This window comes from Thalassophryne amazonica, chromosome 10, assembly GCF_902500255.1.
Source record: "Thalassophryne amazonica chromosome 10, fThaAma1.1, whole genome shotgun sequence".
Taxonomy (NCBI): domain Eukaryota; kingdom Metazoa; phylum Chordata; class Actinopteri; order Batrachoidiformes; family Batrachoididae; genus Thalassophryne; species Thalassophryne amazonica.
In genome coordinates, this window is record NC_047112.1 from 77,153,387 (window position 1) to 77,175,889 (window position 22,503).

At 44.4% G+C, this 22,503-nt stretch overlaps 1 long non-coding RNA gene across 1 annotated transcript in view; it reads left to right on the plus strand.

Annotated features, from left to right (window-relative positions):
• Positions 1-697: 697 nt before the first annotated feature.
• Positions 698-22,503, plus strand: part of LOC117519032 — a 22,403-nt gene continuing 597 nt past the window's right edge. The window contains exons 1-2 of the long non-coding RNA XR_004563142.1: positions 698-711; positions 1,744-1,746. This is a non-coding gene — a long non-coding RNA (uncharacterized LOC117519032). The remainder of the gene's footprint in view (positions 712-1,743; positions 1,747-22,503) is intronic.

The window sequence follows — 22,503 nt, forward strand, 5'->3', positions numbered from 1 at the left end:
AGATAGAAGACCCCTGACGAGAGAGAAGCCGCGTCCCACACGGCTTCCACCACCAACGGCCTGAAGAACACTGGAGCCGCCAAGTCCCGAGTCCCCAGGTGGCCTCTGTCTTCGGCTGTCGACCCTGGTACTGCTGGCAGAAAGCAGAGATAAGATGTATGAGTATGAGTCCGCACACTCAGTAATTCACAGTCCATACACAGTTAGGAGGGAGCACCTCCACCTCCAATCACACACTCGTACAGCTCCTGGTTCAACCACTTATCTGGGTTGGGATGTGAGGCGAAGCCGTCGCTGTCACACCAAACGCCAATCCCTCAGACAAGGAAACACTCCAGGAAAAACGGCTGTAACAGAAGTTCAGGTTAAACACACAAAGTGTCTGTCAGCAGAGAAATTACCTTTGTAATGGTAGTCGATTTCTCGGCGGGGAGGTGGAGTTGCAGTCCGGCTTAAGTAGTGGTGTAGATGAGTGACAGCTGGTGTGATGAGTGACAGCTGTCACTTCCTCTGGGTCTGGCGCCCTCTCGTGCTTGGAGCCCGCACTCCAAGCAGGGCGCCCTCTGGTGGTAGTGGGCCAGCAGTACCTCCTCTTCAGCGGCCCACATAACACACACAATACACAACCATTCAACAATACACAGACCATGCAACCACTTTCAACAGCTAAAAAGGTTCTAAGTGCTGGATGATATAGTGCTTTTAAATAAAGTGCTATTAAAATGTGCCTCAAACATCAGTTTCGAGCCATGAGGGGTTAAAGTTCAGCATTAAGGAGCTGGACAGCCCTGGGGATAAAGGTTGTCTTTCTCCTCTGAGTACGACAGGCTGGACAACAAAGTCTGCATCCTGAAGGGAGCCACTCAAACTACAAAGAAAGCACATGGGTGGAGTCATGTAACATTTTGCGAGCAGTTTTTACAGTCAGTCAAGGAGGTGAGAGACTGAACAGGTTGCCCAATGATTTTACAGCAAACTTTGGCCACATACATCAGACGATTTCTATTTTGCAGGGTGATGGAGTGGAACCAGCAAGTGAAAGAGAAGGTGATTACATTTTCAATGAATGCATAATAAAATGTAGTGAGAATGACCTTGTTAACATTGAATGATTTCAGATTTCGAATAAGGTCCTGTCTCTGGTGACATTTCTTGAACAATTCATCCGAGTTAGGGAAGAACTTCAATGAGTTGTCAAAGAATGTCCCGAGGTATTTATATTCCTCTACTATCTCCACCGGCTCCTGATGGATGGTGGTGGTGGCAGCCTCAGCCAGCTGTCTCTGTTTGGATGAAAAAGTTATAATCACTCAGCCGTGCTGCTGAGTGTTACGGAAGAGCAGAGACAGGGGGACTGTGTCATCAGCAAATTTTCACCACAGATTCAAATTAGGCCATGGAAGAACCCATTAAATTTTGGAAGTGATCCAGATCCAGATCCTGATTCTGAATCAAGTTTCACATTATATAGGCTTTGAAGGATTACTTTTAGGTGGATTACATCAAAACTACTTCATGGATTCTCACCAAATTTGCACCACAGATTCATATTAGGCCATGGAAGAAGCCATTAAATTTTGGAGGTGATCTGCATCCAGATCCAGATTCTGGATGAAGTTTCACTTTATATAGGCTTTGAAGGATTATGTCAAACTACTTCACAGATTCCCACCAAATTTGCACCACAGATGGTGTCAGATCCCGCTTTTTTAGATACACGGCACACGCTCACCCTCCGATGAGTGTGTTTGTGTACTAAACCAGCTCTCCATCTCTGGGGTCCGACCTTCGTGTCTCCATGGGTATTACCCGGCAGGGCTGCACAAAGGCTGTTCAAGCATGGTGGCGAGGAGATTCGTCTAGCCGCTCACTGCCTCCATCCGGACGTCCACCCCGCTGACACTGATCTCGCACCCCGGTCGAATAGCCTTCTCTGGAACCAGGATACGAACCGGCCACGCCCGTTAACGGCAGCTCTCCTCTTATGGATCAGGGCTCTTGGAATGTTGCTAGATTTTGAATTTAGTGACTCGTACAGTGAGTCCCCAGGATGTGTTATTTTCATTAAAAAACCAGACTAACCTTTTAGAGCCTTTTTTGATGTTGTACACCCAATAAACTTTAACTTTTACACCTTAAGAAGCATCAATAATCCAATGTCCGAGCCTTAACACTTTAACTGCATGCTTGCAAATTTATTGCAGGTTTTGCAAGTGCCGACAACATAATCAAAATAGGTTATATGATGATAATTTCACAACAATAATTCAAGTATAATTAGAATAATGATTGGCAGAGATTTTTGTTTTTGATTCAATAATTCTGACTGATCTTACTTTGACTGGGACTGGATTGACTTCTTAACAATTTTTCTAGGAGTGAGGGAAGGAGGTTTTTGAGGTTGGGGTCCCCAGCTCGATGAATTTGATTTCCTCTTCATCAGCTATTAATCGTTAGCTGACCACGATCCTTGTGTAATGTTGTAATCCTTCAGGAAGTTAATCCACATAAGAGTTTATTCCTTCTTCAATCAACCAAAAGTTGATCTAATCCATTCTGGTATGCTGTGATGTTCCTTGAGAGAGAAAGCATTGAACATTCCCCACTCAGACTTAAGGCCAGTGATTATTCTCCAATGTTCTGCTACTCCGTGACTGGACGGCCTGAGTGGGAGTTGAAAACTCTCTCAAACGATCTTTATGGCTCCAATCCTCTCACTCCACGATTCCAATTGCTGCTCACAAGATGGTCAAGTCTTGTGATTTCCTCGTAGCAGGGGAGAAGTGGCAACAGCACCTCTCCCTGGAAGAATAACCCCGTTTTCTGGTGTTTCACAGTTTATATATGTGCTTGACTCTTGTTGTCTTCAGACAATCTTGGTTACCATGGGGACGCCGTTGACTCAAAACCTCCTCCCTTCTCCTTCCATTTACTGGAAACTTCTGCAGCTCCTTACCAGTAACTTATTGCTCAAGTTCCTCTTTTCTGTTAACACTTCAGCTTTTCTGAGAATTCATTATTTTAAATCATTTTTTTAGAATCACATTAATCACATTCAATCATTTCATTACAACTTCCTTTCACATAAAAACAATTCATATGATCATATACAAACATTTCCATTCCTTATTATTCATTTCATATTTTATCAACATCTTAATCATTTGATCAGTTGTTTAACATCAGTTTTTCTTGCCCTGCTTGCGACATTTTATTCACTTCCCCTTTCTTCTCTGACTCTGCACTCTTTATGAAAAACAACTCATATAATCATTCATTTCACTTATTTGTAACATACTTTTTCTAATACTTTTTCTAATCAACTCTTAATTTTATCACATTAATACTTCATTTGATCATACTTGTCATGTTAGAATCATTCTTAGACATATTCCATCGTCTTCACCACCGAGTTCATTCCGTGGACCTCCCCATTTGTAATGGAAAAGTCCGGTATGACCTCACTTACTTCTGTAAGGTACCAAACACTGTCCAGTTTAATCCAACAGCATGTATATTAATCCCATGGCACATATTATATTCCAAGATGAAAACAAGCTGAAAGCAAGCTTAAAGTCATCTTTCCTGACACCCCCTCCATGACTTGAAGCTCTGCCGATCTCTCTATACCTCCATAAAAACATCCTTGTCGTCGTCGACAGGGTGAAGGGTGAGCATTTCTTTTTCATCCACCATCGGAGACAGAACAAGAGGAGCTGGAGTTGAACGACACTCATCCAGCACCACGTACTCCTCTCCGCCCATCTGTAGATTGCTGTCGCCGTCAGAAGACTGCTCTTCCAGTAGCGGTGATTGTGAAGGTAATCCCAATGGAGACAGAGTTGCCTCATATTCCTGAGATGATAATCCGTCAGGGAACGATGGTGCGCATGGTGAAGTGGGGGTGACGGGTGTATAACACGGTGTAACTGGTGTAGATGGCCGTGGTGATGTATCCTTCGTTTGAGGTGAAGCTTCAGCGTGAATATCCTCAGGCTCAGGCTGTTGAAGGTGTTCATCCAGGAACACCTGCGTGAGGGCCTCCAAACACCAGTTCATATCCTCGTTTGCACCCCAACCTCCGCAGTGCGCTGTGGAGATGAACGTGGAACTGGTGGTAATGAAGGACCAATGGCCACGATCCGGCCATCGGCAAGATGAGCTGTGGAGAATCTTATTCCCGTAGGATACATCCACATTTTGGTAAACACGGGGCAATACATATATCCTTCTGGAGACACTATAGTGTCAGATTGTATTTGATCACTCAAGAGAGAATGCCAGTTCATGTCTGCCTCAATCTCAATTTTTAAGTATGCATCTGTTGGTAGCTGGGGCAGAAAAGATGTATCCTTCCGTCCCATTATTCCTCGTGCCACTTGAACAGCGAAGTTGTTGCGATAACACGTCGGGCACCACAGAGTCGGTGTTATCTCCCAGAAGTAGAGCGCTTGTTCCAGGGTGGCTTGACAATGAATACATCTTATATCCCCCTATAGTGTAAGAGGAAACATTAGTCTTTTAACTATTATATTGCAAGCAAGCAAAAGTGTTCGTCGGGATTATTCAGATGTACGCCAGAGCTGCCTCATGATCACTGTAGGAGAGTGGGACTGTGATGACGTTACCATTCCCGCTGTAGCTGAAGGAGCTGTATGCGGGAAGCAAGCATCATAGGTCGTAAACCATAACAGCAGGAGTAGCTGACTAACCATGGACAGCCAGTATAAAGCTGATAATATTCCCCATCCTAAGGCCCAAATTATGATAAGTCCAAGTTTGTAGAGCCAGGGTTTCTTGCGTTGTACGGCTCCAGTTAATGTAGCTATGTACGCCAATAGGGTCAAGGCCATCACAGCTTCGCACACAATGTCAGCTATCACTGCCGGGGCGTAAAAGATTGCTGTCATATCTATCACCATCCAAATTGTAATTGATGTGTACTGCCATATTATCCAATTCCCTGTCTTAATTTGGTCTATGGGACATCGGGGGGATTTACCAGAACCTTCAGCCAAATTATTATGTATTCTGTCTCATGTAAGCTTTCATAGATTTTATTCGCCACGCATCGATCAATTTTGCTAAAATCTTCCTGAGGTACTGACCTTAGCTCATCAGGCTTTGGTAGTTTTTGCACATAGAATTTTGCTTTATATGGACCCCGCAAACTATGCCCAGTCCACGTGTATCCCCTTGGAAAATTCCCCTCAAAATGTATCAGTGGAATGCGCCAGACCCACGGAAAGGTGTCGTTAAGCCATTCATCATGTTTTGCCTCCTGTTTTTGTTTCCAAGTAATCCTATTTATCAAATCGATGACTGGTGCAAGCACCATGTAGTTTTGAAATTTACATCCAATAGGTCGATTCCAATAACATCTATCTAATTTTGCTACTTTTTCTTTTACACAATAATCTTCTTCCATCTATTTTTAGCCACGTTATCGATACTTTTAACTTTTGGTTCTAATACTTGCTGGGTATCTTGTGTTGGCGATGTAGGGAGTGGTTTGGTTTTCCCCTGTGTTGGTGATAATATTTGTGGATCCCACCAATGCTGCTGGTGAGATGGCGGTTGGTTTGGAATATGGTATTCCTGTTCCCATGTCGGTAGCGTTGTTCAACGGAGGGACTATTGTAGATGTAGTATCCACTTTCGGCACTCTGCTGCGGGTGTTGTCACAGGTGAGGTTATAGTTACCCCAATGTTTCCAGGTAGGCATTATCATTCTGCAAACATCATGTCTTGGTGATGCTGGAAAAACAGCTTCTTTCTCTCAATATCCTGCTCGATAGCCCAGCAGTACTCTGCATCCCCATGAGCAATACCAGGCTGGCTCGCCAGGTTCAGGTCTTATCCAAGTGCAGCCTACTTCGCTTCGCTCTTTTTGTTTTAACCGTAAGATGGTTGCCACGATAATCTCTTGATCCCTCACTTGTAGGTTTTGAAGGATGTCTGCTCTGGTGGTCAGGTTGTGATTGGTGGTGACGGTTGGAAATTCCCCACTGTCGTTCAAGTATTGCAGCCACTTAGTCTTTAGCATCTGCTGGCTTAGGTTCTTCATCTTTGCCCATTTCTCTGTAGAATTCTGGTCCCATATCATGTAGATGTTTCTTGATTCAACTCCCCAACATGTCTGTTGGAAAGTTTTAGTTGTTGCGTCCTGGACCCTGATATGGGTTAAGGTCCAGGGCATACTACCATAGTGGTACAGGATAGCTAGAAGTACAGCAATGCCGACTAATAATGCTGTAATTCTGACCATCCAACTCCAACATTGGAGGCACTTTTTCTTCCACGGCTGGCTTTGTTGCTGCTGCTTTATTCCAACATTTTCGTAGTAGAATTCACTTGGTACTGGTGGCAGCGGCTCCATCTTTTGGGGTTGTTGCAGTTGTGGCATTTCTATGCCAAACTCTCCTTCTCTTGGTCTTTCATTGATTCTTTGAGGTTGCGTGGTGATCACGCTGTCTTCCCGTGGTTCTTCCATCTCGGAGATAGATGATCTTAGGTGCTGTTGTTTGTCTCGTGCTCCCAACAGAGACACTTGATGCTCGTTGCTGAAGAAGGGTGATTAACAAGGGAGATGGCCATGGGAGTCTAATATCTAGTCCTCGCCACGCCCATTTCCAAGTGACAACTGTCACCTCCTTCATTTCAGGTGGTGGTCCCTGGGGTGTGTAGAAACACTGTGAAGATGCAGGATTCAATTCTCTACGTAGGTGCAAGATATCCTCATAGGCGTCCCAATATGCCGCCCCACTGTAGACATACTGCGCCATCACAGAGTACAGAGGAGTCGATCTCTGAAATAATCCTCTTCCCGACTTTATGCCAAGTCATACCAGTATAGCCTTTGGGGGTTGCCAGAGCCCCACTAGTACTCTGGTTCGCCATCCACTTCTAATAGGCGGAACACTTCCGCCTTTTTCGATGTCAAGGTACTGTACTGTCGTACATATTGGCAAAGTTTGGTTCTCAATCAAATAAAAAGTTGAACGTGCCTCTTGTAGTTGAAGTCTTTTAAACATATAGGGACTACTGGTCCAGATCTGGAAAGATCCGAGCCAAATATCCACATACATTCCCTGTAATGGATCAACATAATTAGGTCCCCACCTTATTTTAAATCTGTAGCCCCTTTTCTGTACATACACTACGTTCAAGATGCAGGGGTATAAGTCTGGACATCGGGGAATTGGGTAAAACTTCCATCCGACCCCAGGGCAATTCCAGTGTTGTCCAACTTTGTTCACGATAGCATCCAGAGGAGTGTATATTCCAGGCTCTGCAAGATCAGCAGCTCTTTTATATGAGTCATTATCTACAAAGTATCCTCCTGTTCCAAGCAACCATCCTTTTTCTTTGTAATCCTTTTGTGGCCATCTTAAACATATTTTCTTGTAGGGTAATTCCAAGTATGGTGTAAGTCCTCCAGGCCCGGTTCGTAGACTATTTACATTATTTTCATCCAATTTGAAGGTCCGCAGCATGATTCAGCGTGAGTTATCACTCCGCCATCGGTCTCCTTCTCTTTCTGCCAAGATGCACCACCATAGGGAACAGTTGTTGTCTCTTAGAGAGATGAGTGTAGATGGGAGATGGGTGCTTAAGTTCTGAATCCATTCCTTTCCACGCCCACTTCCACATCGTAACAATCATTCTGTCAGGTTTAGGGAGGGGTCCCTCAGGGATCCTCTGTACCTGATGTAGGGGTACATAGTCCCATAGATCTTGCCAATGCTGCCAAAACCGGTATCCGGAATACCTGGTTTGTGATAGGGCTAGATAAAGGGGAACTATAGGCTTGTCTTCTTGATCCTTAGGCTCAATTTGAAGCTGAATCTTCCTTGCCTGACTACAGTTCCAGACTCCTCTTTTGTACAGGTAGCAGAAGTTTTGATTTTCAAAAATTGGTGGTATGGTTGGGGGTAGGCAGGTCATACAGGCCAGGGGTTGATCAATAACTCTCAAATTTAATGTCTGGTTATCTAATACGGGATATCTTGGATCTTGCAGTCGTTTGTTCAACTGACGTCGCATGTTGGGGCTTGTCGTCCAGATCAAGCACTGGTTAAAGTATATTTCAACATAGATTCCTTGGAGTGGCTCAACATAATTGATCCCCCATCTCAATGTGAATCTTAGGTCTTTGAGTTGTAGGTAAATCACATTTAATATCCAAGGGTAGGTATCTGGACATCTTGGAACCGATTGGGGCATTCTTCGGCGTCCTTTCATGTACCAATGCCACAGACTTGCATCGCTCAGCACTCGTTCAGCGAGTAATTTTTGTCCTATTGTCTCTGTTAATTCAGCATCTCTTTTATATTCATAATTTGAGACATAATATCCTTTAGATGCTAGTTCCCAGTCTTCTTCCTCAAAATCTTTTTCTGGCCAATTTAAGTATAGTTTCTCAGCACCGGGGACACCTTGTATGTAGGGTCCAAGTCTTCCTCGATTATTAATAATGGGTACTCTATTTACATCTGGTCCTTGCGACATTTTACAAACAGCCGCTTCTTTTTACTTCTTCCTTGTCCCGCGGAAAATGGAGGGAAACATCCAGCGACTCCGTGGCTTTCCTGATTTTTCTTCACCTTGAGTCGGTTGGTGTAACGACTGCTGCTGTTCCTCCAGGAGGTCAACATGTGCTCCGACAGAGTAAACCCCCACATAGGGAACCAACACCATCAGCACTGTGAGCCGCACCTTAATTGTTTGGTCCGGCCTACTAGGAGTGTCTGCTCTGCTAGCCACTCCCCCCATAGATTGTATCCTCCTCTTTCTCACCCATTCTTCGGGTGTCACGTGGTACTTGGCTGACTTCTTTTTCGGTTTTGCTGCTTTATTTCCCCAGGCATCTAATCCAGTGGTAAAATAATACATGAGGGTTTCTCTGCCCCCTTTTTCTTGTGGCACCTCTTCTGCATCTTCCAATAGAACTTCTGGGTTTTTTAGAACTTCTATCAATTTTGCCCAAGTTGTCAATTCCCAAGGGCCGATCCATCCTTCTTCTTGGGCTTTTTGCTGTTGATCATCTGTCAGTCCTCCCATCATGTCTGTATATCCGTGTTGCTCCGGATCTCTATACACTCTGAACACCAGTGGAATTTGCACTGCGTCTATTGGAGGGTCATAAGTTTGCCCATACTCTGGACCATGGGACCAACTTTGATGTGTAGCTTCATGCAACAAAGACGGTTTTTGCTCACCACCTCCTGCAGCTTGGTCACTTCCTCCTGCTCTAGTTGTGTCCAACATCAAATAGACACTTGGGGCCGTTGGACTCACGTCACCGCTGCCTTGATTCCCCTCAGCTTGATCAAGCGCAGTTGTTGCTGCAGGATTAGCCCAGCAGGCTTCATCGGTGTGAAAGGTCCTCAGGGGGTCCAAGAACCTTCTCACTTGCCATCTGTCTGCTTTTGCCACATGCAGTAGTCTTCCCATATGAGTTCTTGATTTACACACCAGGCAATACTCGATCTCACATCCATTCCAATAGCATGAACACACCTGCATATCCACATTGTCTCCACGTATGTCCCACTGGGTGTGAAAGACCATTCTTGGCAAGTGGGTTAGTCGGCATAACCCACATACAAGTGCATCCAAAACCTTCACCGGCTTGTGAAGTAATTGCTTGAATTCATTTTTTGCCCCATTTGGAATTGGGGGTTTTCTAACCCCAGGTCCCGACCATTGGACCGTCAGCGGTACTCCTTCGCGGCAAATCACACAGTGATTCTCAACTTTTTTCCATTGTAATAACTCCTTTTCATTAGATAAAAATCCTTTCTTTGCATGATATAGTATCCTCAGGGCTCTGCCTGCCCAGAGGCCATCTCTTGTTCTTCTTAAGGCAACCACCCCATTGACAGTGGCCATTCTGACGAAGGGTGGAAGATCTTGGGTGTTTTTGGCCATGTTTAGCTCCTGGTTTTGTCTAGTTAGGAGTTGGCTTCAGCTGCTCCACTCCTTGGATTCCCTTCCTCTTCAACTCTACTGTGTTACTGTCTAGTATCTTCACTACTGTATCTGTGGTCTCATACTTAGGTTTAACAGCAGTGTTGGTTGGGTGATCTCGAGCTCTCACCCACACCTTCTGTCCAACCTTAAATGGGATCTTTGGTTGTGGTTCTCTGTCCCTTTTAGTCTGACTCCGCCCCACTTCCGGTGTCGAAAATGGGCGTTGGTTCAGCTCTTGCGAAGGGGTGGGCCTGCCGGCACGATGGCGGTCATTCAGGGCCTGTCCAATTTCCAGGGCCTTAGTACTCCATTCCTTCGTGTTAGCATTTTTTCCAATCCAGTTTTTCACCAGTCCAATAGCCCTTTCCACAACTCCATTTGCTTGTGGGGTGTATGGGGGCGAGTAAATTCTCATTACTCCATTTTTCTGGCACCACTGGTCGACCTGAGCATTATGGAAATGTGTCCCATTGTCCGTTCTCAGCTCCCTAGGTATCCCCAGATTTGAACACACTTGATCCAACATGCTGATCACACTGCTGCCGTTGGCTTTTCTCACAGGCTTAACAGTCACATAGCCCGACATAGAGTCCACAAGCACCAACAGATACTTTTCTCCTTTCTTACCGGTCACCCCCATGGGCCCAGCAACATCCATGCATACTGATCCCCATGGAACAGTACTCTTTATGGTGAAACCATCTACCCTTTGTCCTCGTCGTCCTGCATTGTATCGACCACATACTTCACAGTCTTTGAGAACTCGGCAGACTTGGTTTCTCGGAATCCAAAGTTGCAGTTTCTCCAGCTCCTTCCATGTGGGAATGGTGCCTGCATGGCCAAGCGCTTCATGTACGGCCAGCACCACTTCTTTCACGGACTCCTTTGGAACTACCCTTCCCTTGGGTGTCTGTTCCCACTTCTCGATCCCGACAACGACGACTTTTCTCAGCTGCACATAGCGGTCCACTTCTTCGTTCCCGCTCCAATGTGCTCCTTCTTTTACATGGGCCTTCTGATGTACCACATCTAAGTCCATTGTTAGCCTCAACTCGGCTATTTTCCTCCACAAATCCATATGAGCTACAGGTTTCCCCTTAGCTCCCTCGAATCCATTTTCTTCCCAAATGGATAAGTCCTCTTTCAGGGCTTGTGCACAGTAATGACTGTCTGTAACCACTTTAGCCCTTTTATTCTCCTCTTGTTTAACTCCAAGAGTCCTTCCAGTATTGCTGTAACTTCTCCGGCTTAGGCACTCCCTGGCGTTTGACCTTTTTGATGATATTTCTCCTTATCTTGATACTTCAGAATATAGCCCCAATAAGCTATATTGTCTGTACCCTTCTTTGATCCATCAGTGTACATAGTCCAGTCGTATGGCTCCATAGGGAGTTGCCTCTCCTTCGGCAACTTTTTTGTCGCCAACTGTTTTGGCCCAATTTCCAGCTCAGGGTTTAGCAGGATGTCCTCCCACCTTCCCCATCTGGCATTTGTGGCTTTAGTACTCTCAATAGTTCCTTTCCTTAGGAACTGGTGGACTTGGCTTTGAGTGATAACTTTTATTCCCTGTCCTTGTGCAAGTTCTTTTAATGCACTCCAATATCTAGCCAGGACTGCCAGTTCTTTTTCTTCCGGTGGATATTTTCTCTCAATTGAAGACAGAGTATAGCTCCACAATGTTACCATACCCCCTCCTTCGTTGCTCACTTTTACCACCGAATCCTCTTCTTCACAGCTTATTTCGGCTAACAGACGAGTAGTTAGACTACACGGCTCCAGCCTAACTGCGTCTTGAATGGCTTTCTTTAGCTTTTCCAAGCAATCCTGATCTGTAGCTGTCCAAACCCATTGCTTTTGCTCTTGTCCATTAGGTTTCTTCTTGAGACGAGCATAAAGGGGCTTTGCGTATCTCTGATAGTGTGGAACGTGATCTCTCACATAGTTACACAATCCCAATATTTTCTGTAGGTCATTCTCAGATTGTGGTGGTTTAATCTGACTCAATTTTTCTCGGTATACTTCTGAAAGTCCCAGGTCTAATGATACCTGGAATCCCAAATAGTTAACCTTGAATTGTCCAAACTGACATTTCTTCAGGTTGAGTTTTAATCCAGCTTCTGTGAGCTTCTGTATCACCTTTTGCAGCCGCATTAGGTGTTCATTTTCATCATCATCTGCGATAAACACATCATCGATGTAGACTGTTACTCCCAGATCTTTTAATATTTCCATTACTGCTGCTTGGAACACATTTGGTGAATTTCTGTATCCCTGCAGGAGTCGTTGCCACACATAACTTTTCCCTTTATGTGTGAATGCTGTTTTCCCTTGTGACTGTTTTGGTAATCGCAGGGAAAAGAATCCATTTGCCAGATCAATGCATGATTTGTATTTCTTAATTTGGAGCGTTTTCAGTGCTCCTTGGGGATTTATCAAGCTCGCTCTATTGGCTATTGTTCGTCGATTGAGAGCCTTGAAGTTGATTACTGGTCTCCAGCCTCCTCCTGCCGACTCTGGCTTCTTAACTGCTTGGATGGGGCTGTTAGTGATCGGATTCAATTCCACTCGAATGATCCCCAAAGCTTCCAATTCTTTCACTATTTTATCCATTTCCTCAACCGCTCCAGGGTTCAAGGGATATTATCGCACCGGTGGATGTACTCCTCCTTCGATGACATGAATGTATTTAGCCCCCAAATCTCCACAATCATTTTTAAATTGTGCTACATTAGCTTCGGAGATAATTTCCCTCAATTTTTCTTTCCCTGCTTCAGAGAAATCACTTTCTTCAATCTTTTCTTCTGTGACAGCTGTTACATCCACTTCTTTGTACCAGCTTACTGGACTCTTTCCAATTGGAGTCATATCCATTCGTACAACTCTTGCTTGTAATTTTTTCACTCGTCGTCTTATTAGAGTTCAAAGTCTTTTGGGCCGATGCAATTCTCTCAAATCCTTGACTGTTATCAAATTAAAGGGGCCTTTTATCCAAATTACCCCTTTCCATATTCCAAATGGTCTTTTCTCCGTTGCCGCATTTGCATACTGGATCAGTAGGTATCCCTTGGTCTCGAGGCTTCTGCGGGTCATGGACACCTCTGCTCCCGTGTCCACCAGGTACGGTTCTCCATCCACATCAGTGTAGATATTGTCCCCCTCCCAGTAGGCATGATCTAGCGTGACCCGCGCCTCCGAAGCCATTACTTCTTCTGCCCTCCAGCCGCCGCTGAGGCTTGGCGGACTTCCTGGAGGGCTTTCCTTTGTTCTGGAGTTAATTTTAGGGAGATAGCCACCACTACGAGGTGCAGGTGTAGGTCGCGATTGTGGTGGTGGAGGTGGTGGACCTCTTGGCCGAGGGCTCCATTGTCCAACTGGAGGCCTTTGATTATTCCTCTGTGGTGTTTGATGCGGCTGAGGAGGTGATGGTTTTGACACTGAATTTCTTTTCTCCACTCCCACCGGTTTTTGTCCTGATCTCGGTGTGCTCTCCTTCTTCCTCTTTTCCTCATAGAACTGCTGCTCCAAATCCCAGCTCTTCACCACCGCGTCCATTTGTGGGACTGTAGTGCCGTCTATGGGCATTTTCACAAAGGTTATCTCCCCTCTTCTTCCCTTAGTGACTTCTCTCAGTGCCCTAACATAGCGTTGTGGCAAATCGTCTGTTTCAGCCCATGCCAAACTTGAACTAATGTTTGACCTTTGTCTAGTGTTGTGTGGGCCGCCAGAAGAGGAGGTACTGCTGGCCCACCACCAGAGGGCGCCCTGCCTGAAGTGCGGGCTTCAGGCACGAGAGGGCGCTGCCGCCTACAGGAACAGCCGAGGTGACAGCTGTCACTCATCAACTATGACAGCTGTCACCGATCATCTGCATCTCACCCGGGATAAAAAGCAGGATGACACCTCCACCACATCGCCGAGATTATCGACTTCTGTGAGAGGTAATATTCTCTGCAGCATTCAGTGATTTCAAGAGCTATTGTGTTGCAGCTGTCAACCAGAGGACCGGCGTGGGTCGCGACTGTTTCGTCCTTCGTCTCGTCAGATAAGTGGTTAAACAGACGCTGCACGAGTGTGTGTTAAAGGTGGAGGTGGAATTCCCACCATTATTGTTACGGGGTGTACACACACCCACACTTGACTGTCTTTGTTCTCCGCCAGCAGTACCAGATCCGACACGCTGAGACGGTGGCCACCTGGGGACTTCGGGACTTGGCGGCTCCAGTATCCTTCGGGTTCGGTGGCGGTGGAAATCGTGTGGTTCCGGTTCATCTCCAGACGGGCATCTCCTATCGTCGAGCCTGCCCACACGACACCTTCATTAATTGACTTGTATTCATTCTGTAATCTGCTGTGTGTGGTTGTGACATTCACAACAGTAAAGTGTTCTACTTTAACTCCCTCTATTGTCCGTTCATTTATGTCCCCTGTTGTGGGTCCTTGTCACTACACTTTCCCAACATCTAGACCAGCTTTAGCTTGAGCAATATGGGAATCTTCATCATTGGGATCTTCCAACACTAACCTGGCATAATGGTTTCGTGCTGGTTCACCCCGACTGATGGGTTGACTGGTAACTTGGGCCAGCCCCATAGATTTACCCTCTTCGCTGTTAGAAGCTCTGTCAATAAGGGGCCACACTTCTTTCAAATAGTCCTTTAGGTCTTCATTTGGTTCTTTCTCTCTCACCAGCATCTTTAATTTCTTGAATTCACGGAATTCCCTGCCGTCTGCTTGAATTTCAGCTTGAATTGCTGGCAGACTTTGCTCTCTAGATTCAGCAGTAAAGTTCTGATTTGGGAGGCTTGCTTGTAATCCTGACGATGGTAGAATTGTTTCTCCTTCATCATCCAGATTTTCTTCATTGGTTTCTTTCAACACTTGCCGTGACCAGCGTAAAGCTGCCGTTTTTAATTTTCTCAACATCACATCATGGGCAACGCCTAAATAGGCGACTCTGAAGTTATTTGTTAACTCTTTACAGGCCGTCAGTGTAGGATAGAAGGGCCACATTAGTATATTAGCCCACTCTCCAACAGTAGCTGTTACCTCGAGAGTTTTTTTTTTCATTTTGTCGCTCAGTCCACTCTTCTGGGATGTCATACCTAGTTTGTCCAACTTCTGGAGCATAGGTTTGTCACTTATCTCGGGTCTCCACTGGGTTGACCCTGACATCTCTTGCAATTCTCTCTGAGGCTACACGCACATTATACACCCCGACTTGTTTCTTTCGTCCTCTGTAGCGTCCAGTTCGTAGTTCTGGGCGTGAGACTTCTCTTTCCCCTACCACAGATAGCGGTTCATCCTCTTCCGAGTCTTGTGGATTGATCTCCTCTTCAGACTCTCTTTCTTGGTCCTCATCCATATCAGATTCATGGGAAGGACGTGGGTCTTGTGGTTGTGGGTCCCCGTTTTGTTCTAACTTTCGGGGTAACCCGGTTGCTTCGGTATTTCCGACAGGTAGAGGAATGAGTATAGGATCCTCTTCTCCATTATCCGGTGGAGGAGCCTGGAAAGGCTCTCTCATCCGAGATTGGGAGCTTGTGGGGTGTATGATAGTCTGGAGCCCACTTGTAACTCGTTTTAAGGTTGGTCGTGGGGTTTTAATCCTTAATTGCTGCACTCCCACAGCATGAACTGATCTTTTATCACTTGTCACCATGGGGATGGACTGCATCACTAGCGGGGGACTAGTTGCCACTCCACTTGCTCCACCTGCACCCTTCCTTGGACCTGCTCTATTTGGTCCTAGGTTCACAGCTTCAAGTGCCCTTCTCACTCAATCTTGCTCCTGCTCATTGCTAGTGACCACCACAATTTCTCTCATTGATCCCCATACTCCTGGGGTACGCATGTGTAGGTTCACGGCTGGCATGGCAACCTTTTCTGCCTCTTCCCATGTCATATGTCCAGATCGTAATCCGTCCACACATATCACTACCCGTCGATGCTGGCGTTCTTTGGCCAAATCAATAGCTGTTCCCAGAGTTTTCAGCATTTCCTACATATATTCGATTGAATTTTCTCTCCCTGGGTAGCTTTCAAAGGGCACATGTATGAGTGCATGATAATTCATTTGTGGTGCACTTGTTATCACCATCGATTTTCTGTCCAGACCTTTCCCTTTTATACTCTTAAGCTCTTCTTGGTATTCTCTGCCTGCCCGCTCCTTGACCTTTGCTCGGAATTTTCGGTTGGCAATTTTCAGTCTGGGATTTGTGAAGACAATGAGACTATCTCCATCTATATCCCAAGGACTGCCAAAATAATGATATGCCCGTCTTCCATCTTGGGTCACCATTTTTTTAGTTCCTTCGGGCATAGGGTTCAAGTCCTCCATGTAGTCAGATTCAATGTATACATGGTGGGTTTTTGCTTTAGATTTTCTAAAGATCTCCTGCGAACGCCCTTCCTCTTTAATATGGTAACTCGGTCCGGCAACACATTCTTCAGCTTTAAGCTGTCCCAAGCTTCTGGGCCCACATTCCGGCGATTGATGGAATATCTGTCCAGATACTCCCTGAAGGCTTCTTCGTCTTTTATCCTGCTCAACCAGGCGTTCTGTCTGTTTTTTAACTGTTGAGGTTGTTCCTCTCACACTTCCTAAGGGCAAATTTGGCCACACTGGGTCAAAGCTTGTGTGGAGCTGGTCCGGGCTTTTATATTCTTGACCATTTCCCCCAGGATTAGGACCTCCCGGGGATATCAATTCATCTCCACTTCCTTCTGGCTTGTTTTCCTCATCACTTTGTTCGGATTCAGCCTGGGAGTCTATCTTGCCCTCGTCTTCATTATTGAGGATCTGACTTCCACTCATATCTTCCATTATAGGATATTGTTCCTTAAGCATTCTTCCTAACCCTTTTAGCCGTTCTGCCATGGACTTAAACTCAGCATATACGGACGCTGATTTTGCTTTAACATCAACCAGGACCGTCTCTCCTCCCAACAACCCAGCTGTCATTTTTACGACGGAGCTATAACTTTTCTCAGGACTTATTAAGGTGGTGATTTGTCCTCTTTTCCACTCTTCTCCGAGAAATTTGCACCACCATTCAAGCCACTCTCTGGTCCCCATCTTGTCCTTTGGGACTGGTGGGCTCCCCAAAACGGCCAGGATCTGCCCCTCCTTATGCTTACCTGGATAATATATCCCTAATGTGTGTATAGTTCCTGCCATAGCTTCTTTGAAACATTCTTCATCAGTTTCCACACTTTGATCTATGACATGTTTTTGAACTGTTTCTGCCCAAGTATCATATCCTCGTCCATACAATACCACTCTGTGTGGCCGAAAATCTACTTCTTTTCCCTCGTCATGTTCGGATTCAGGGTTTGCTACGGGTCCTGACTCTTCTTCAGCCATTTTTTCACTGCTTATTCTTAATACTAACCTGACTGTTTCGTAATGATTGTTCTCTCTTTATTTTCTCGGTTGCTGAGATTGTCGATTCCACCACTGTCGTCTCCTTGACTTCAGCTATGGTCCTTGTCGTCTCGAGTCGTCTGCCCCTTAAAGCCTCTCTTAGCGCTTCGAGTTAGGGATAAGTGACAGACTACTTGGCTATTAAGCGCTAATTCCAGAGGTTAATTCCAAATCAGCTGCTCCTTTTCCTGCTTCTCCCCTCAGGAACCTCACGGGTTGATGATCCTATTCTCTCTTGTAGATCACCATTTTGCACAGTATACTCTCATACCTGCTCTCTTGACGATCCGATCCAGCAGGCTCCCTCGCCTGCTTCCCTTCCTCATCGTTTCGTGACGATCCAGCAGGCTATCCCCGTCTGCTTCTCGTCCCAGTCCAGACGATCCAGCAGTGACACGTCTGCTTCTTGTCCTTGATCCCAGCTCCCTGGGATACTTACTCCTGTTGTCTTTACGTCGTCCTTCTGGTGGTCGCCTCCAAATTTTCACACCTCTGGAGGACAGATATGTTTCAAGCCATTACTGGACCTATACAGGCCATCAGCCGACACTCTCCACAACACTGTCTCCTTTGGTGATCCATTCAGGGGCTTTCCACCTACCCAATAGCAAAGACTCTCCTTTGGCCAGGATTCTTCCTCGGACCCGGCTACACTTCGTCAGGTCCCTGTTTGGGTGCCACGTGTCAGATCCCGCTTTTTTAGATACACGGCACACGCTCACCCTCCGATGAGTGTGTTTGTGTACTAAACCAGCTCTCCATCTCTGGGGTCCGACCTTCGTGTCTCCACGGGTATTACCCGGCAGGGCTGCACAAAGGCTGTTCAAGCTGGTGGCGAGGAGATTCGTCTAGCCGGTCACTGCCTCCATCCGGACGTCCACCCCGCTGACGCTGATCTCGCACCCCGGTCGAATAGCCTTCTCTGGAACCAGGATACGAACCGGCCACGCCCGTTAACGGCAGCTCTCCTCTTATGGATCAGGGCTCTTGGAATGTTGCTAGATTTTGAATTTAGTGACTCGTACAGTGAGTCCCCAGGATGTGTTATTTTCATTAAAAAACCAGACTAACCTTTTAGAGCCTTTTTTGATGTTGTACACCCAATAAACTTTAACTTTTACACCTTAAGAAGCATCAATAATCCAATGTCCGAGCCTTAACACTTTAACTGCATGCTTGCAAATTTATTGCAGGTTTTGCAAGTGCCGACAACATAATCAAAATAGGTTATATGATGATAATTTCACAACAATAATTCAAGTATAATTAGAATAATGATTGGCAGAGATTTTTGTTTTTGATTCAATAATTCTGACTGATCTTACTTTGATTGGGACTGGATTGACTTCTTAACAATTTTTCTAGGAGTGAGGGAAGGAGGTTTTTGAGGTTGGGGTCCCCAGCTCGATGAATTTGATTTCCTCTTCATCAGCTATTAATCGTTAGCTGACCACGATCCTTGTGTAATGTTGTAATCCTTCAGGAAGTTAATCCACATAAGAGTTTATTCCTTCTTCAATCAACCAAAAGTTGATCTAATCCATTCTGGTATGCTGTGATGTTCCTTGAGAGAGAAAACGTTGAACATTCCCCACTCAGACTTAAGGCCAGTGATTATTCTCCAATGTTCTGCTACTCCATGACTGGACGGCCTGAGTGGGAGTTGAAAACTCTCTCAAACAATCTTTATGGCTCCAATCCTCTCACTCCACGATTCCAATTGCTGCTCACAAGATGGTCAAGTCTTGTGATTTCCTCGTAGCAGGGGAGAAGTGGCAACAGCACCTCTCCCTGGAAGAATAACCCCGTTTTCTGGTGTTTCACAGTTTATATATGTGCTTGACTCTTGTTGTCTTCAGATGATCTTGGTTACCATGGGGACGCCGTTGACTCAAAACCTCCTCCCTTCTCCTTCCATTTACTGGAAACTTCTGCAACTCCTTACCAGTAACTTATTGCTCAAGTTCCTCTTTTCTGTTAACACTTCAGCTTTTCTGAGAATTCATTCTTTTAAATCATTTCTTTAGAATCACATTAATCACATTCAATCATTTCATTACAACTTCCTTTCACATAAAAACAATTCATATGATCATATACAAACATTTCCATTCCTTATTATTCATTTCATATTTTATCAACATCTTAATCATTTGATCATTTGTTTAACATCAGCTTTTCTTGCCCTGCTTGCGACATTTTCTTCACTTCCCCTTTCTTCTCTGACTCTGCACTCTTTATGAAAAACAACTCATATAATCATTCATTTCACTTATTTGTAACATACTTTTTCTAATACTTTTTCTAATCAACTCTTAATTTGATCACATTAATACTTCATTTGATCATACTTGTCATGTTAGAATCATTCTTAGACATATTCCATCGTCTTCACCACCGAGTTCATTCCGTGGGCCTCCCCATTTGTAATGGAAAAGTCCAGTATGACCTCACTTATTTCTGTAAGGTACCAAACACTGTCCAGTTTAATCCAACAGAATGTATATTAATCCCATGGCATGTATTATATTCCAAGATGAAAACAAGCTGAAAGCAATCTTAAAGTCATCTTTCCTGACAATGGATATTAGGGCATGGAAGACTCCACCGAATTTTGGAGGTGATCTGGATCCGGATTGGCGGACGTCAGAAATCTCTGATTGCTCTTGTTCATATTGTGCTGTTTGTCTTGAATGCCAAATAAATCAAATAAATAAGTAAGCCTATTCATACAAATCAAAACTAATTAATTATTCTGTAATTAATGAGTGAAATTCAGTCAGAACATAATTTTATTGAAATGAAAAGAAAATTAATTAGGTTAAACAATATAATTGTATAGACCCTGCATGCCCTTTAATCTGTGACAAATTAATAATGTAAAATAAAATACTGATGTCAATTTAATGGTGATAGAAATTGCTGGGAGTGAATGATCAATTATCAAAGCTGGGGGAGGTTTGTGTGGATCGGGAGGTCTGGACGGCTTTGCTTGAGCTGCTGCCCCTGCAACCCGACCTCGGATGAAGTGGAAGAAAATGGATGGATGGATGGATGGATGGATGGATGGATGGATGGATGGATGGATGGATGGATGGATGGATGGATGGATGGATGGATGGATGGATGGATGGATGGATGGATGGATGGATGGATGGATGGATGGATGGATGGATGAAAACCAAAACTGTTAGATTGCAACATGAACATTCTCACATCAGTGTAAACTAAGCAAACTGTAAGTAAAATGATTAGGATGAAAGGATGTTAAGTTCATGGTTATTTAATACATTTGGTAAATGCATTCATGGATTAAATTGTATCAAATCTATAAATCTAATTAAATATGAACAAATTACTTTAACGAAAAATGAAAAGAGTGTTAATTTAGGGTGCATTTAGTTAAAAGGAAGTGCTTTTATATTTTATAGGACAAACTGGACCTTCAACATTTGTGTGTACTCATGGTCTGTGGAAGTGTCAAATTTGCTTGCAGAGCATGAACAAATTTAGGTATGAATACATTGATGATCCCAGATTTTTGCATGAAACATGCATATGCAATTTTAAGCACAGATTTGTGCACATGCATAGTTTGTGAATGAGGCCCAGTATTTGTACTGATGCCATACATTCACCAGCTTCACTCCAATCCTGATGCATCCACACGTCTCTTGTTTACCACTGCTGTCCTCCACGGCCCCTGTTGTTTTGTTTGAATTTGTCACCATGGTTACCTTGGGTGCATCTGGTTTTGGTTTCTCACATCTGCGCACCTCTTACCTTCCTCCTGTGTGAGCTAATTGGCGTCTTTATAAGACTTTATCTCTTGCTTGCTGCTAGATTTAGTGAGGTGGCTTATGGCAATGATGGTTACCTTCTGGCCCAAAGCACCAAATTTGGCACACATATACTTTCGGTTAAAGCAGAACTTTTGGAGAGGGGTATCCAATTTTAAAGGTCAAGTCAAGGTCAGAACTCAAACTTCGCTAATTGCCATCTTTAGCCATTTCCAAAATAATTTTCAGCATAAAAACGCACTGTCATTGCCTAAATTAGTGAAGCAGATAACAGAAAATTTGCAAAGGAATCTATCAAATGGCGAATCAAGCACCAAATTTGGCACACATACTCCTTAGATATTACTCTTTTGTAAAAGCATGTTAGCCACCTAAATTTTCAATAGGCAGCCAGGTAGGGGTAAATTGAAGAATTATACAGGGGTCAAAATTTAACGATCCTCCAATCATATTGAAAACTACACTACATTATTTGTGTGATCATAAAGGTTCCAAAAAGGTATAGTTTGGACAATCTGTGGCTGAATGTTATGGAGTTATGGGGTTAACAACAGCAAGAATTGTGACAAAGGTCAATTTCAGTTTGTGCATGGGTCTGGGATCTTAAAAAGGCGTTTGAAACAGTCAATCATAGCCTCCTTTTAGCCAAAATGTCCACATTTAACATCTCCTCGGAGGCGATGCAGTGGTTCACCTCTTTCCTGCAGGATAGGGAGCATTGTGTGAGAGTGGCCCAGGATAAATCCTCCCTGATAAACATCTCGATGGGAATACCTCAGGGCTCCATACTGGGACCACTGCTTTTTGGTCTCTTTATAAATGACCTTCCACCATCTTGCCCAGGTGTTCGCTGCCAACTTTAAGCAGACGATGCAGTTTTTTATGCACCCGCAAAGACACCAGAGCAAGCTGCAGATGTTTTATCTGCATGTATGGCTGAGGTTAGTCAGTGGCTTTTCAAAAATCAATTAGTCCCTAACCTCACTAAAACAGTGTCTATGTGCTTTTCAATCAAAAAACAAAAATTAGAACACAATTTTAAAATAGTTTTCCAAAACAGCGAAATACAACAAGTAAATGAAATATCTAGGATTGGTCCTTAACTCGCAACTAAAATTTGATGAACACATAAAGAAAATATCCAAAACAATACAAAGAAATATAAATTGTTTTAGACTTATCAGGCACTTCATTCCAAACCAGGCGGTCCTGCTGTACATGCATGGGATGATATTCTCTCATATTTCCTATTGCATGACAGCATGGGCCCAAGCAGCTCCTTCAGCCACAAAGTTCACTTTACAA